This window comes from Mesoplodon mirus (assembly GCF_964341445.2).
Source record: "Mesoplodon mirus genome assembly, chromosome: 14".
NCBI classification, from domain to species: domain Eukaryota; kingdom Metazoa; phylum Chordata; class Mammalia; order Artiodactyla; family Ziphiidae; genus Mesoplodon; species Mesoplodon mirus.
In genome coordinates this window covers 60,657,373-60,673,357 of record NC_138990.1, presented here as the reverse complement: position 1 = coordinate 60,673,357, position 15,985 = coordinate 60,657,373, and the positions used below count along the sequence as shown (strand labels likewise).

Genomic DNA, 15,985 nt, shown 5'->3' with positions numbered 1-15,985 from the left:
AACACTAAGGAAGCTTTAAGATAACTCTGATAATCAAAACAAAGAATCAGAGATAATGAAGATAATCTCTCTCAGTAAATTCAAATCCCAGGTGAGTTACACAATCACAATAATAAAGCAAAGAAGAATGAACTATCTAGAAAGCAGATAACACAACAATGGAGGATATCACAGGACCCAGAAACATCCTGCAATTAAACAGAAACAAACATATAGAAAGCAGTAATCAATGAAACAAATGTATTTTTATATTATATATATGTATTTTAAAATATATATGTACTAGGATTCATTAAGTGAATTTTAAAGCCATTCACTCATAAAGACTTCCACTCAGCAGCAAACCCACCAAAATAACTTACAGTATATAACCTGTCAGATTAGTAAACATTTAAAATAGAAAGATTTTCCATATTGCATTTACCTGTTTATAGCCTCTGTGATCTAAGGGTAGGATCTGCTGCATAGTCATCTTTAAGTTCCCAGCATCCAGTTCAGTGCCTGGTAGATTATTAAATGAATAAAAGTAGTTACTATGCTGAAGAAAAAGGGGGGGATGAAAAAAGGGGGGAGGAGGGGGAGCAGGGGGAGGAGAAGGAAGAGGTGGAGGGGGAAGGGGGGAAAAGAGAAAAGTGGAAAGTACATTCTGCACAAAAATGTAGATTTTTGTCACTTAGCCAAATGTTCTTACCTTGACACAGTTTCATGAGTGAAATTTTAAGTCAGAGGAAGTGAGATTCAAGCTTGCCTCCACTACTTGCTCTCTGTTTGATCTTGGACAAAATTTTCTCTGAGCCTCTGTTACCTCAGCTGTAAAACAGTTTTAAGTAGAAGGAAACACTAAAATAGATTTGTCCCAGCTAGAGAAGGAAGTTCAATTTATATAACCATTGAAAATATCTAAACATGTTTTTGCTGGAAGTTAAACTATTTTAAAACATTTTTATAACAAAGTATAACAAAACAAAGAGCAAAAGAAATGTTAACAGAACTTGAAAATGTGACAGATGTCAGGACAAAACCTTACTATTTCTACATATAAAGAATGAATGCAAATATTTAAAATCAATAGCTAAATTACATTCAATAAGATTTAAAAGGATGGCAAATTATATATAAGAAATTAACATCACATAAAAGTTACTGAATAAAAGAACCTTTCTGATGGAATTAAAGAAATACAAATTAAAACATTAAGGTACATGATAGATTAATTGTATTAGTAGCTAATTAATGGCATCCCTGTGTCCCTTAATGGCCTTTGCCCCATCATTCCTTAGTCCCTTGACCCACAGAGTCTGGACTTAGACGTATGGCTTGCTTTGGCCAATGGCACAAAAAGAAACTTGCCACAAAAAGAGGCTTTAAAAAGTGCTCCTCTTCTAGACCACTGCCATCACCGGGAGATTAGGTCCAGGCTGATCTGCTGCAGGATGTGGGAAATATGGGAAGGACTCTGGAACCTTCCCATCGAGGGTCCTCTAGATTAGCCAGTTCCCAGGCAGCCAGCCATTTGACCACAGATGCTTGAGTAGCCCAGCCAGGATCAGTGTTCAAACTGGCCTATGAACAACTGTAGTGTCATGAAAATTAGTAAATGGTTGGGTTACTTTTTGGCTTTGACCTTTAAAAAACAGACTGATTGAGGGATAATTGACATACAACAAACTGCACTCTAAAGTATATGATTTGATGTTTTAACGTGTATATACCCATGAAACCATCACCACAATCAAAATAATGAACATGTCCATCACCTGCAAAAGTGTCTTCTTGCCCCTTCGTAGTCCCTCCCTCCTACCCCTCCCTGCACCTCACCCTCAACCGCCACAGCCTATGCCTGTCCCTAGGCAACCACTGATCTGCTTTCTATCACTATAGATTAGTTTGCATTTTCTGGATTTTTATATAAACTGAATCATCCATACAGTATGTAATTTTTGTCTGGTTTCTTTTACTCAGCATAATTATTTGGACATTTATCCAACTTGTGTGTATCAATATTTCAATTCATTTTTATTAACTGACACCTTTTTTTAGAGGAAGCTGTAGTTTTACAGAAAAATTGAACAGAAACTACAGAGTTTCCATATACCCCCCTCTTCTCTTCTACGTCTGCACTTTCCCTTATTATTAGGATCTTGCATTAGCGTGGTACCTTTGATGTACAATTGATGAACCAATATTGATACATTATTAACTATAGTCCCTGGTTTACATTAAGGTTCACTTTTTGCGTTGCACAATTCTAAGGGTTTTGACAAATGCACAGTCATGTATCCACCTTTATAGTGTCATAATGGAATTGTTTCACTTTCTCGAAAATACCCTGTGCTTCACATATTCATCCCTCCATCCCCCTGAACCCCTGGCAACCACTGATCTTTTTACTGTCTCTATAGCTTTGCCTTTTCCAGAATGTCATATAGTTGGAATAATACAGTATAAGCCTTTTCAGACTGGCTTCTTTCATTTAGTAATATGCATTTAAGTTTCCCTTATGTCTTTTTGTGGCTTAATAGATCTTTTCAGTACCAAATAATATTCCATTGTCTGGATGTACCAGAGTTTATCCATTTATCTACTGAAAGACATCTTAGTTGCTTCCAAGTTTTGGCAATTATAAGGCTACTGTAAACCATCACATGCAGGTTTTTGCGTGGACATAAGTATTCAACTCCTTTTGGTAAATACCAAGGAGTGTGATGGCTGGATTTTGTGGTAAGACTCTATTTTGCTTTGCAAAACACTGCCAGACTGTCTTCTATTTTGGAAGGCTGTACCAATTTGCATTCCCACCAGCAATGAATGAGAGTTCCTTGTTGCTCCACATCCTTGCTAATGTTTAGAGTTGTTGGTATTTTGGATATAAGCCATTCTAATATGATTATAGTGGTATCCCAGTGTTTAGTTAATTCCTTTCTATCATGGAGTAGTATTCCACTCTATGAATATACACCACTGTTGATAACTGAACATGTATTTTTTTTCCAGTTTTGTACTGTTATAAATAAAACTGCTGTGAACAATCATGTACAAATTTTTGTAATGATATAGTTTTCTTTTCTCTTGGGTAAACACCTAGGAGCAGATGGCTGGATCATATGGAAGGTGTACACTGTGTATGTTTAACCTTGTAAGAAACTGCCAAACTATTTCAGAAAGTGCTTGCACCATCTTAGGTTACATTCAGCAGCGTCTGAGGTTCTAGTTCTTTCACATCCTTGCCAGCACTTGCTATGTTCAGTCTGTTTTTCGTGATTCTAGTATGTAAGTAGTGGTACTTCATTGCAGTTTTAATTTGCACATCCCTTTTGAATAATGATGTTGAGTATCTTTTCAGTGCTTTTTTGCCACCTATTATCTTTCTGGTGAAGTTGATGCTGGCTAGGGGGTCAGCTAGGGGGTCTCAGTTCTCTCCCCATCGGTCTCTCCATGCTGTCTCTCCACATTGGCTACTTTGGGCTTCCTCATAGCATTCTGGCATGGTCCCAAATGTGAGTGTCCCAGATGAAGAGAGAAAGCACGGCGGAAACTGTATCCTTTTTGTGACCTAGCCTCAGAAGTCACATAACATCTTTTTGACTACTTAATGTACCAAGGCCAGAGCCCATGTGAGAAGTTACAGGGCAAAGGACATACAGGGAAGCCATTAATTGGGCTTTTACTGCAATTAATCCATCATGTACCTTCACAACACTTTTTTTTAAAAAATTTATTTATTTTATTTTTGGCTGCATTGGGTCTTTGTTGCTGCTCGTGGGCTTTCTCTAGTTGTGGTGAGTGGGGGCTACTCTTTGTTGCGGTGCAAGGGCTTCTTATTGTGGTGGCTTCTCTTCTTGTGGAGCACAGGCTCTAGGCGCGTAGGCTTCAGTAGTTGTGGCATGTGGGCTCTGGAGCACATGCTCAGTAGTTGTGGCGCACGGGCTTAGTCGCTCCACAGCATGTGGGATCTTCCTGGACGAGGGCTCGAACCCGTGTCCCCTGAATTGGCAGGCAGATTCTTAACCACTGCGCCACCAGGGAAGTCCCCACTCATTGTTTTGTTTTGGTTTGGTTTGGTTTTTGAAAGTGGCCATCCTCATGAATGTGAAGCTGTACATCACTGTGGTTTTGATTTGCATTTCCCTGATGATGCGTGATATTGAGCATCTTTTATGTGCTTGTTAGCCATTTGCATATCATCTTTGGAGAAATGTCTATTCAAGTCCTTTGCTCATTTTAAAAATCAGGTTATTTGATTATTTGCTGTTGAGTTGTAACAGTGTTTTTTTGGTTTTGTTTTGTTTATTTATTTATTTATGGCTGCATTGCGTCTTCCTTGCTGTGCACGGGCTTCCTCTAGTTGCGGCGAGCAGGGGCTATTCTTCATTGTGGTGCATGGGCTTCTCATTGCAGTGGCTTCTCTTGTTGCAGGGCATGGGCTCTAGGCACACAGGCTTCAGTAGTTGCGGCACATGGGCTCAGAAGTTGTGGCTCGTGGGCTCTAGAGAGCAGGCTCAATAGTTGAAGCGCACAGGCTTAGTTGCTCCACGGCATATGGGATCTTCCCAGACCAGGGATTGAACCCGTGTCCCCTGCATTGGCAGGCGGATTCTTAACCACTGCATCACCAGGGAAGTCCATGAATGCGTCTCTTTAAAATGAAGCCCACTTACACTGCACAATCTGTCAGACCATTAATCTTCTCTAAAAATACTGCAACTTGAAAGCTGTTAGTGGTTTCTCATTATAAAGAGAACAAACTCCAAATATCTTAGCCGAGAAGTCTAAGCTACAATCTACACACATACTACATTTCTAGTCTTATTTCTCTCTTAATTTCTCCAAATCAGGCCCTCTGCTCACTGTCCCCTCACTAGAGACTAGGAAGACCTAGTTCAGGACATTTGTTCCTGCCTCTCTTATAGGCCCTGCTCCGTCCACCTTTCTCCTACTACCAATATCACTCCAGTGGACACTGATCTAGCCTTCCCAGAATTCCTGTCTGTGTTATTCACTTGTATATCCGTCCTTATAATGACAGTTACTTTAATATGACTTTTTTGCATTTTCCCACCCTAAACGACTGAGAGTTTTACTTCTTACCAAAGTGAATAGTTCAAGGTTTGGCCCAGAGTCAACATTCAGAATTTTGTTGAGGCAAAGACTTTGGAGATCAACTCCAGCAAAGCTTCTCAAACTTTAACCTGCATACAAATCTCCTAGAGATCTTGTGAAAATGCAGATTCTGATTCAATAGATTTTGGGTGAAGCCTGAGAGTCTGCATTTCTAACCACCTCCCAGGTGATGCCAGTGGTGGGGTGCCTGGATCACACTTGCATGAGGTTGCAATGGTGCATATAAATGAGTGAAGCAGGCAGGGTGGGACGCAATGGAAAGTGGTGGGGATGCTACTGTCTAGCACAGAGAACTACATTCAATACCCTATGATTGGGCTTCCCTAGTGGCGCAGTGGTTGAGAGTCCGCCTGCCGATGCAGGGGACAGGGGTTCATGCCCCAGTCTGGGAAGATCCCACGTGCCGCGGAGCGGCTGGGCCCGTGAGCCATGGCCACTGAGCCTGCGCGTCCGGAGCCTGTGCTCCGCCACGGGAGAGGCCACAGCAGTGAGAGACCCGCATACAAAAAAAAAAAAAACAAAAACCCTATGATTAACCATAATGGAAAAGAATATTTAATAAAGAATGTGTATATATGTGTGGAACTGAATCACTTTGCTGTACAGCAGTAATTAACACATTGTAAATCAACTATACTTCAATTAAATAAATAAATAAATAAAATAAAGTGGTAGGGATGAGGGATGGTGGCAAACCAGGAGACTAACGCCCTGCCTGAGGGACAGCAGTCACTCAGCTCCAACAACAATGAAGAACTAAGACTGACAGATCTATTTTTCATAGAGAAGCTGGAAATCTGTATTAATATGTAAAATTTCCTAAATTTCATATGTGGGCAATTACTTCAAATCCATGTCTGAGAAGATCTATACCACACACCCTTAGTCTCTTTAAAGTACCGCCTGTGTGACTAAATAATACTTTGTCTTCGCTCTTTCTGAAGTTTTAGCTTTCTCTCTACACCAGGCTTTATCTATACACCAGAGTAATTTAAACTGAAAAAAAATTTTTTTAAATAAATTTATTTTTGATTGCGTTGGGTCTTCATCGTTGGGTCTTCGTAGCCACGTGCGGGCTCTCTCTAGTTTTGGCGATCAGGGGCTGCTCTTTGTTGTGGTGTGCGGGCTTCTCATTGGAGTGGCTTCTCGTTTCAGAGCTTGGGCTCTAAGCATGCGGGCTTCAGTAGTTGTGGCACGTGGGCTCAGTAGTTGTGGCTCATGGGCTCTAGAGCTCGGGCTCAGTAGTTGTGGCGCACAGGCTTAGTTGCTCCACGGCATGTGGGATCTTCCCAGACCACGGCTCGAACCCGTGTCTCCTGCCTTGGCAGGCGGATTCTTAACCCCTGTGCCACCAGGGAAGCCCTGAAAAAAATAATCTGTGTCCTAAACAATAAATATTCCATCTGCTAGTTTGTGTGTAATTAGAACAATGATGCCCAAACTTTGGGATTTTATAGGCAAGGAAAATTCCAAAAAAAAAAAAAAATTGGAAATCAAAATATGGTACCAGCATTTTATTTTGCTCAATAAAGATATTAACAAATAATCTAGGATTCAGGCCAAGATGGTGGAGTAGGAAGACCCTGAGCTCACCTCCTCCCACGTAAATTTGGCACACCAAAATCACAACTATTTGCAGAGCAACTACGGATGAGAACCACACAAAGAATAGCAGAAAAGATCTACAACTAAAGATATAAAGAAAGAACCACAATGAGACAGATAGGAGAGGCAGAGACACGACATAGTCAAGACCCACACGCCAGGGTAGGCAACCCATAAACGGGAGGATAATTACAATTGTACAGGTTCTCTCCAAGGAGCAAGAGGTCTGAGTCCCACATTGGGCTCCCCAACCTGGGGGTCCTGCACCAGGAAGACGAGCCCCCAGAATTTTTGGCTTTGAAGGCCAGCAGGGATTACTTTTGGGAGAGCCAGAGGGCTGTGGGAAATAGAGTCTCCACTCTTAAAAGGCACACACGGAACCTCACATACTCAAGGACTCAGGGCAGAAGTAGTAATTTGAAAGGAGCCTGAGTTGGACCCACTTGTGGATCTTGGCAAGCCTCCTGGAGAGGCAAGAGACAACTGGGACTCACCCTGGGGACAGAGATGCTAGCAGCAGCTATTTCTGTGATCTCATCCCACATGAGGACACTGTACTGGCAAGTGCCATTTTGGAATCCTCCCTCTAGCTGATGAGCGCTGGGACCTGGTCTCGCCCACCAGCCATTTGGCACTAGTACTAGGACACCCCAGGCCAGGCATCTAGTGGGGTGGGACACAGCCACACCCACCAGCAGGCTGGCTGCTGAGAGCCCCCTGAATCTGCAGTCTCCCTGAGACCTGGCCTTGCCCATCAGAGGGCCCAGGACCTGTCCCCACTCACCAGTGGGCCAGCACTAGCCCTGGGACCAGCCTCACCCACCAGCGGGGTGACATGAGCCCTGGGGCCACAGTGGCCCCAGAGCCAGCTATGTCAAGACCTGGCCCACCTACTCAGCGGGCCAATACCAGCCCCAGGACACCATGGATCCCACAGCCAGCATTGTCAGGAACCAGCCTCACCCACCAGCAGGCTGACACTAGCTCCAGGACCCCCGACCCTACATCCAGCCAACCTGGGATCCAGCTTGCCAACCAGTGAGCCAGCACTAGCCCCAGCACCCCTGTCCCTCCCACGAGCTCTGTAGCCAGCTGCCTTGTGACATGGTCCTGCTCCACCAGTGGGCTGGCACCAAGACCAGGACTCCCTTGGCCATGCAGCCAGTCATGCCAGGACCCAATCCTGCCCACCAGAGCCTGGCAGCCTCTGCACTAGGCAGGGCCTGACCACCAACCAGACCAGAGGCCAACCACACCTACCAGCACACCCACAGTATCCTCTGACACAACAGAAGGACTCAAGCAGCTCACATAGAGGGAACTCCTAGAGCATATAGCTCTGGTGACCACAAGGGAGTGTGCTGCTGAACCCCACAGGATGTTTCCTACATAAGGCCACTTCTCCAAGACTGGAAAATGTAACCAACCTACCAAATAAACAGAAATAAAAACAGTGAATTAGGCAAAATGAGGCAACAGAGGAATATTCTACCAAACATTTAGAGAATAGTTAACACTTATTTTTCTCAAACTATTCCAAAGCAGAGGAAGGAATGCTTCTGAAATCATTCTATGAGGCCAGCATCATCCTAATACCAAAACCAGGTAAAGATATCACACACAAACACAAATTAAAGGCCAATATCACTGATGAACATAGATGTAAAAATCCTCATCAAAATGAATTCAATAGTATATTAAAAAGATCATATACCATGATCAAGTGGGATTTATTCCAAGGATGCAAAGATGGTTCAGTATTCACAAATCAAATGATACATCATATTAACAAAATGAAGAATAAAAAATCATATGATCATCTCAATAGGTACAGAAAAAGTTTTTGTAAAAACTCAAGATCGATTTATGATAAAAACTCTTAACAAAGTGGGTATAGAGGAAATGTACCTCAACATAATAAAGACCATATATGACAAGCCCATAGTGAACATCATACTCAACAGTGAAAAACTGAAAGCATTTGCTCTAAGATCAGGAACAAGACAAGGATGCCCACTCTTGCCACGTTTTATTCAACATAGTATTGGAAGTCCTAGCCATAGCAATCAGAAAAGAAAAAGGAATCCAAATTGGAAGGGGAGAAGTAAAACGGTCATTGCACATGACATAGAAAATCCTAAAGATGCCACAAAAAACTACTAGAACTCATCAATAAATTCAGTAAAGTGCTCTCCTCTCTTCTTGTGGGTGGAGTTACAATTTCATGGTAACTTATCTTCACTAGCATGGTGAAATGGGGAAGTCTTGGGCCAAAGAGACATGAGTTTGAATCCCAGATCAGCCGGTTCTAAGCTTTGTGGTCTTGGGTAATTCATTCAGCCTCTTTAGATGGATCTCAGCTTTTTCATCGGCTACACTTACTTCATAGTGTTGTTATGAAGATTAAATAAAATACACGTAAATTTTAAATTTTAATTAAATTTAAACGATTTAAATTTAATTAAATATCATATACAAATTACCTACCAGTGGTAATAGGCTCCTCCTGTAAAGGTTGGTTAGGTTCCTCCCCAGAAAAGAGCTTTGCAGAGCAAGGCCTCTGTCATTGATAAAAGTTGCTACTGTTAACATTATAATTATAATAATAATAATTACTATCAAGTATTAAGTATCAGGACAATGGGGTCTACTCACTACATTTACAGAACTAAAGGGAACCTCTCAAATTATTCTTCACAAAAGAAGAATGATCTGCTTAAAGGTAATTCCTCCATCCTCAGTTATCCCAAGAGGCAACTGGAAAGTTCTCTCACTAAATAAGAAATATTAGTTTTAATAAATATTAGTTCTAAAATATTAGTACTAAAACTAATAAATATTCTTTCTCTTTCATAGTAAAAACTGACAAGAAGTGGCAGATCATAATATCTACCACCATATACTTCTTGCTTCTATTTCCTTTCTACTTTAAAAATATATTTATTTAATTTGAATATGACCATGAGGACAAGGACTCTTAGTTCTTCCAAGTTCTACTTAATTATAGTACTTTTACTTGAATCATAATTGATCATTTGTTAATCCTTAATTAGTAACTCAGCTTTAAATCGGGGGAAATGATCTCAATATAGGGAGCACCACAAGTTGTACAGGTTCTAGTCACTGATGTTAGTCATGTCCTTATCTATTCCTTATAACCAAGAATGAAAAATTGTGGAACTAAATCTTCAGCAGAAGTGAATTTGATTTGTTGGACTATTTTAACAAGAGTAGTAGTCATCTTTGGTTACTCGCTAAATATAAAAAAGTATAATCTTATAGAAGGGGAAACAAAATAGAAGTAAAACCTACTCTCTGAAATTTACACTTGTACCTAAGGCAAACTTTACCAAGCAAAGTCATAATCGAATACATGAAATATTTTGTTAGCTATCTTGGACAAATATCTTTATATTTTCTAGGAATGAGAGATTTTTGTACACAGTTAATCACACAGAGTCAAAGAATATGCATACCCTGATTTTCTGATATGGAGCCTTCCTAATGAACACTTTATTATTGTAGGGGAGGAATAATATCTTTCTCCTCTACCCTTTTAAGTTCTCGACTGAGACTCCTGTAACAAAAGGCATATTAATAAGAAAAAAGCATACAAATTCATATAATGTAAGTTTTATCACAAGAGCCTTCATAAGGGAATGAGAACCCGAAGAAACGGGTTTTTATGCTAAGTTTGCTGAAGAATGGAAAGATATAATAGGACAAAGGGTATGAGGTAAGTGTAGGAAACTGGAGAAACTTAGCAAGGCTAATATTTATTAGAGTCCTCTCTGTGTCCCTTTGTCTTCAGAGATAAAGATGCTCCTTTCCTCCTGGTATGGGGAGGGCATAAATCTCTCACAAGAGGGTTTTATGACCTGCTTCAGGGAAGATCAGAACATCCTTCCTGCATGTGCCATTTCTCAAATTCCTTCAGCTTAAAATGTTCAATATGCCAAGGTGCCATATTTTGGGGTAACATGTCCTGAACCCCATGGTTACCATTACTAGTTCTCTTCATAGAAGTACCTATGTTATTTGAGTCTACAAACCCTTTGTCACAACAAGTAGTGGATTTGCTTTCGGGGGTGTTTATAACTTCCAACCAGGGTCAGCAAACTTTTGTCCCAGGTCAAATCCAGCCCAATACATGTTTCTGTAAATGAAGTTTTATTTGAATACATCCACTTGCGCTTGTTTATATCTGTGGCTGCTTGTCACAATAGAAGAGTTGAAAGATAGAGACCATTTGGTCCTCAAAGCCTAAAATATTTACTCCCTGGCCCTTTACAGACAAAGTTTGTCAACCTAGACCTACAGATTAAAGAGCAATAACTAAATATGTTAAGGGATTATTATTTTTAAAAAGTTATCACTCTGGGCTTCCCTGGTGGCGCAGTGGTTAAGTATCCGCCTGCCAATGCAGGGGACACAGGTTCGAGCCCTGGTCTGGGAAGATCCCACATGCCACGGAGCAACAAAGCCCGTGCGCCACAACTACTGAGCTCTAGAGACTGCGCCACAACTACTGGGCATGTGTGCCACAACTACTGAAGCCCGCACTCCTAGAGCCCGTGCTCCACAACAAGAGAAGCCACCGCAACGAGAAGCCCCCGCTCGCCACAACTAGAGAAAGTCTGCGCGTAGCAACAAAGACCCAATGCAGCCAAAAATAAAAAAATAAAATAAATTTAAAAAGAAAAAGTTATCATTCCAAAAGCCTCTAAGGATGCAACCCTAAGCCTATATACCTTTGTACCAGAAAGGCAATAGTCTTGCTTTAAAAAGTAGAATTCTACTTTCCTAAGCTTGAGGAAACACCAAAATGAAAGTCATATTTAAAATGAAGGCACCCTTCTCCTTATATGTAGTAAATGAAATTGTTTTTGGTTTGGGGAATGTTGCATTAGTGAGGATGCCATGCAAAAGAGAAAGTTCTAAAAGGTTACAAAACTGTGGCTCTTGAGGAAATCAACTATGGGCATCTTCTATAGCTGGATTTCAATAAAAATTTTAATTACTCTTACAAAATTTTAACTTTATGTTTTGTTAGTAAGCCTTCCGGATTGTTGGGAGAGGGTAGCAGATGGGATTATATAATAAAGTGGACTTGATCAATTTACATCCATCAACATCATATAATTCAGTCCATTTAAATAGATTACTAAGCAAAATTTCCTGATCATCCAACCCCATCAGCCCAGCAGCTGCTCAAGAAAACCATTAAGTAATTAATCAAATAAAAAATACATTCATATATACAGATAACTACTAAATAAATACATAAATAGTAAATCCCTGGTGTTACTTACCTTAAGCAGGCCACATAGAGGAGCGCATGTGAAAAGTAACTCGGTATAAAATTTGGACTATTCTTCTCTTGTGAATTTTATCTCAAGTTCATATCTTTGGAAATATGTTAAAATTAAAATTATTAAATATAAAACAGATCTGAAAGAATATTATAGCAAATACCCATAAACCCAAATTTACATTAACACATTTTTATTCTTTTTATTATTTTTTTCTTTTAGTCAGATTCATGACATATAAAATACATACTTAACCACTTTTAGGTGTATGATTGGATGAGTTTTGACAAATGTCTACAGTTATGTAACCACCACCACAATCATGGTATAGAACAGTTCCATAGCCCCCAAAAGTTCCCTCATGTCCCTCCCACCAGCCCCTGGCAACAACTCATCTGTTGTCACTAAATTTTGCCTTTTCTCAAATTGCAGATAAATGAAATCATAGAGTATGTTTTTTGTGTTTGTCTTCTTTCACTTAACATAATGCTTCTGAGATTCACCCATGTTGTTGCATGAATTAGTGGTTTGTTCCTTTTATTGCTAATTAGCATTCATTGTATGGATGTGGTTTATTCTTTCACCAATGATGAACTTTTGAGGTGTTTCCAGTTTGGGACGGACTATAATAAAACTTTTATGAACATTCATGTAGATTTTTGTGTGGACATGCTTTCATTTCTTTTGGGTATATACTGAGTGGAGTGGAATTGCTGGGCCATAAGGTTAGTATAATATTTAAGTTTATAAGAAATTGCCAAACTGTCTTCTGAAGTGGTTGGACTTTTACCTACCCATGAGCAATATGTGAGCGTTCCACTTACTCCACATTCTCGCTGACTTTTAGCAATGCCAGTCTTTGTAACTATAGTCATTCTAGTGAGTTGTAGAGGTATTACAACTTGCACTTCCTTAATGACTAGTAACTTGGAGCATTGGTGCTTATGTGCTATTTGTATGTTTTCCTTGGTAAAATCCTCAGTTTTTCAATATTTATGTATTTTAAAAATATATCTATTATAAACACCACTCCTTAATCAGAGATGTTTTGCCTAAGGCTTGTCTTTCCATTTTCTTAACAGTGCCTCTCTCTGGAAGAGCAGAACTTATTCTTATCTGAGCTTTGCCTAACCCAAGTTCCTCCAATGTTTTCATCTAGAAATTTTAGTTTTAGTTCTTACAGTTAAGTCTGTGATTCAAGTTAATTTTTGTGTGACATAAGGGGATAAAAGTTGATTTTTAAAAATATAGAGGTATGTGTTTATTCCAGAACTATTTGTGGAAGAAACTTTCCTTTCTCCAAATTACTGTCAGCTTTGTGAAAAATCAAGTGACCATATAGGTGTTACATAGTTACAGTGTCTAGTTTTGGACTCTCTATTGTGTTCCGCAGATTATATACATATACACACACATATGTATATGTGTATATTTATATTTATATATATATATATATATACACACACACACACACTGATTCCAAAAGCACATTATCTTAATTACTGTAGCTTTAGAGTAATTCTTGCAATCAGGCATTATAAATCCTCCAATTTAATCCTTTATGAAAGTTGTTTTGACTATTTGAGATCCAATTGCATTTATATATAAATTTTAGAATCAGCTTGTTAAATTCTACCAAAAAAATGGCTAAGCATTTTGATTAGGGTTTCATTTAATCTATAAATCAATTTGGCTTTAATTGACATCTTAACCATATTAAAACTTTCATCCAAGAATGTGGTATCTCTCCATTTATTTAGGTCTTCTCTCAAAATGGTCTGTAGTTTTCTGTGTTCAGGTCTTGCACATACTTCATGAAATTTATCTCCAAGTATTTCATGGTTTTTGATGCTATGGCATTATTTTTTCATTTCAATTTTCAATTGTTTATTCCTAGTATATATAGAAATATATTTTGGAACATTGACATTGTATCCTGTGACCTTGATAAGCTTGAGTTGTAGTATCTTACTTATAGCTTATCATTTTCTACTTACACAATCATGTCATCTGCAAATAGTTTTATGTATCTTTCCAATTTGTATGTTTTTTTTTTGTTTGGTTTCTTTTTTTAGTCTTGTTGCACTGGCTAAAACCTCCAGTCAGTATTGAATACAAGTGGTGAGATCAGACATTCTTGCCTTGTTTGGTGTATTAGAGGGAAAGTATTTAGTCTTTTACGGTTAACTATGGTATTAGGTTCAGGTATTACATAGTTACCCTCTATCAGGCTGAGCAAGTTCCCTTTTATTTGTAGGTTGCTGAGAATTTCTATCAGGAATGGGTCTTGAATTTTGTCAAATGCTTTTTTCTGAATGTAATGAGATATGGTTTTTCTTTTTTCACTCCCAGGGTGGAATTACACTGATTAACTTTCAAATGTTTCCTCTACAGTATCAATTTCATGGGCATAAAATATTTCATAATATTCCTTTTTCTAATGTCTGTAGGACCCATGCTGGTATCTCCCCTTTCATTTCCTTTTTAAAAAATCTTTATTGGAGTATAGTTGATTTCCCCTTTCATTTCTGATATTGATAATTTCTGTTTTTGTTTTTTTTCCTGATCAGTCTGGTTAGAAGTTTATCAATTTCATTGATATTTTCAAAGAGTCAGCTTCTGATTTTTCTTTTTTGTTTCCTATTTCACTGATTTCTGTTCTTATTCTTCTTTCTTCTTTTCTTGCACTTGTAGTTACTTAATTTAGAAAGTAAAAGTTAATTAGCTGGAGATCCTACATTCTTTCTAATACGTGTTTCAAGCTATAAATTTCCCTCTAAATACTGTCTTAGCTGTAGCCCACAAATTTTGATATGTTGTGATTTTCATTTTCATTCTAGCCAAGATATTTTCTAATTTCCCTTACAATTTATTCTTAGGCATATTGATTATTTAAGTGTGTTGTTCTTATTTTTCTTTTATTGATGTTTAGGTTAATTCCATTGTGGTCAGAAAATATATGTCTTGTATGATTTCAATGCCCCTTTAGTGAGACTTGTAAGAAGCAGGTGTGCCTTTTCCTTGCTCACTTTCCTCTTCTGCTGGTTGGATACAGATAGCAAGGCGCTGGGTGATGATACAGCCACAAGATGGAAAAAGTCTTAGACTTGAATCACTACATGGAAGAAAGAAGCCACTTACCTGGAACACTCAACTTGGTCTATACATGAGCAAGAAATAACCTATTTTTTGAAACATTACACGTTTGGTTCTGTTTGTTCTATCAGTTTAGCTTACCCTGATTAAAATGTTGCTTATTTTTTGTAGGCTCCCCTCTACCTCCCACTTCCCTGAGTTTTTCACAAAACACATAATCTATATTTCAGTTCATACTATCTAAAGCATACCCATCACATCTACTCAATATTTTCATGTTTTCCATTAACAAAACCTTCACATAAATAAAAATAAATATATAGGAAGTTTACTGCACCAGCCAAGTTTTTTAAAATAAATTTTTATTGAAGTATAGCATGTACACAGAACTGTGTGCCAAGAAATATACTACCTATATATACATTATATATAATTCATATATCTGCAGAAATTTATAAAGCTGTCTACAACTGGGGCATTTTCTTCCATTCCAGTATCTTCTTTCTTACTTGCTATTTTTGGAGCCCTAGTAATCAAAAGTGTCAAGAAAAACAAGAGAAAAAAAAGGCAACCAGAGTGTATCACAGAGAGGCTCTTCCAAGAAGTCTGAACTCAAGGCTAGAAAGCCAAAGCTGGTCCTTTACAATCACCTATATGCTCCTTAGTTCCTCTGCCACACTCCTACAGTGCTACCTTTTCCCACTTTTTTTTAATGGAAAGAGGATATAATATAGGTAGGGAAGAATGTAAAGAGAGAAGCTACGTCATCTCCTTTCCTAGAATAAATACCAGGCTCCAGTGCTGCTGCTGGCCCACATGGCATCCTTGATAAATTAAGAAAAAAAACTCTC

General features: G+C 38.8%; 1 protein-coding gene across 1 annotated transcript in view; it reads right to left on the bottom strand.

The window, feature by feature from the left end:
* The window catches only part of SLC3A1 (solute carrier family 3 member 1), a gene marked incomplete at its 3' end in the record, with an annotated part of 44,686 nt that extends 35,402 nt beyond the window's left edge, over window positions 1-9,284 (bottom strand). The window contains exons 1-2 of the mRNA XM_082643140.1: window positions 9,214-9,284; window positions 425-501 (exon numbers count right to left, since the gene is read on the bottom strand). The remainder of the gene's footprint in view (window positions 1-424; window positions 502-9,213) is intronic.
* Window positions 9,285-15,985: the final 6,701 nt, after the last annotated feature.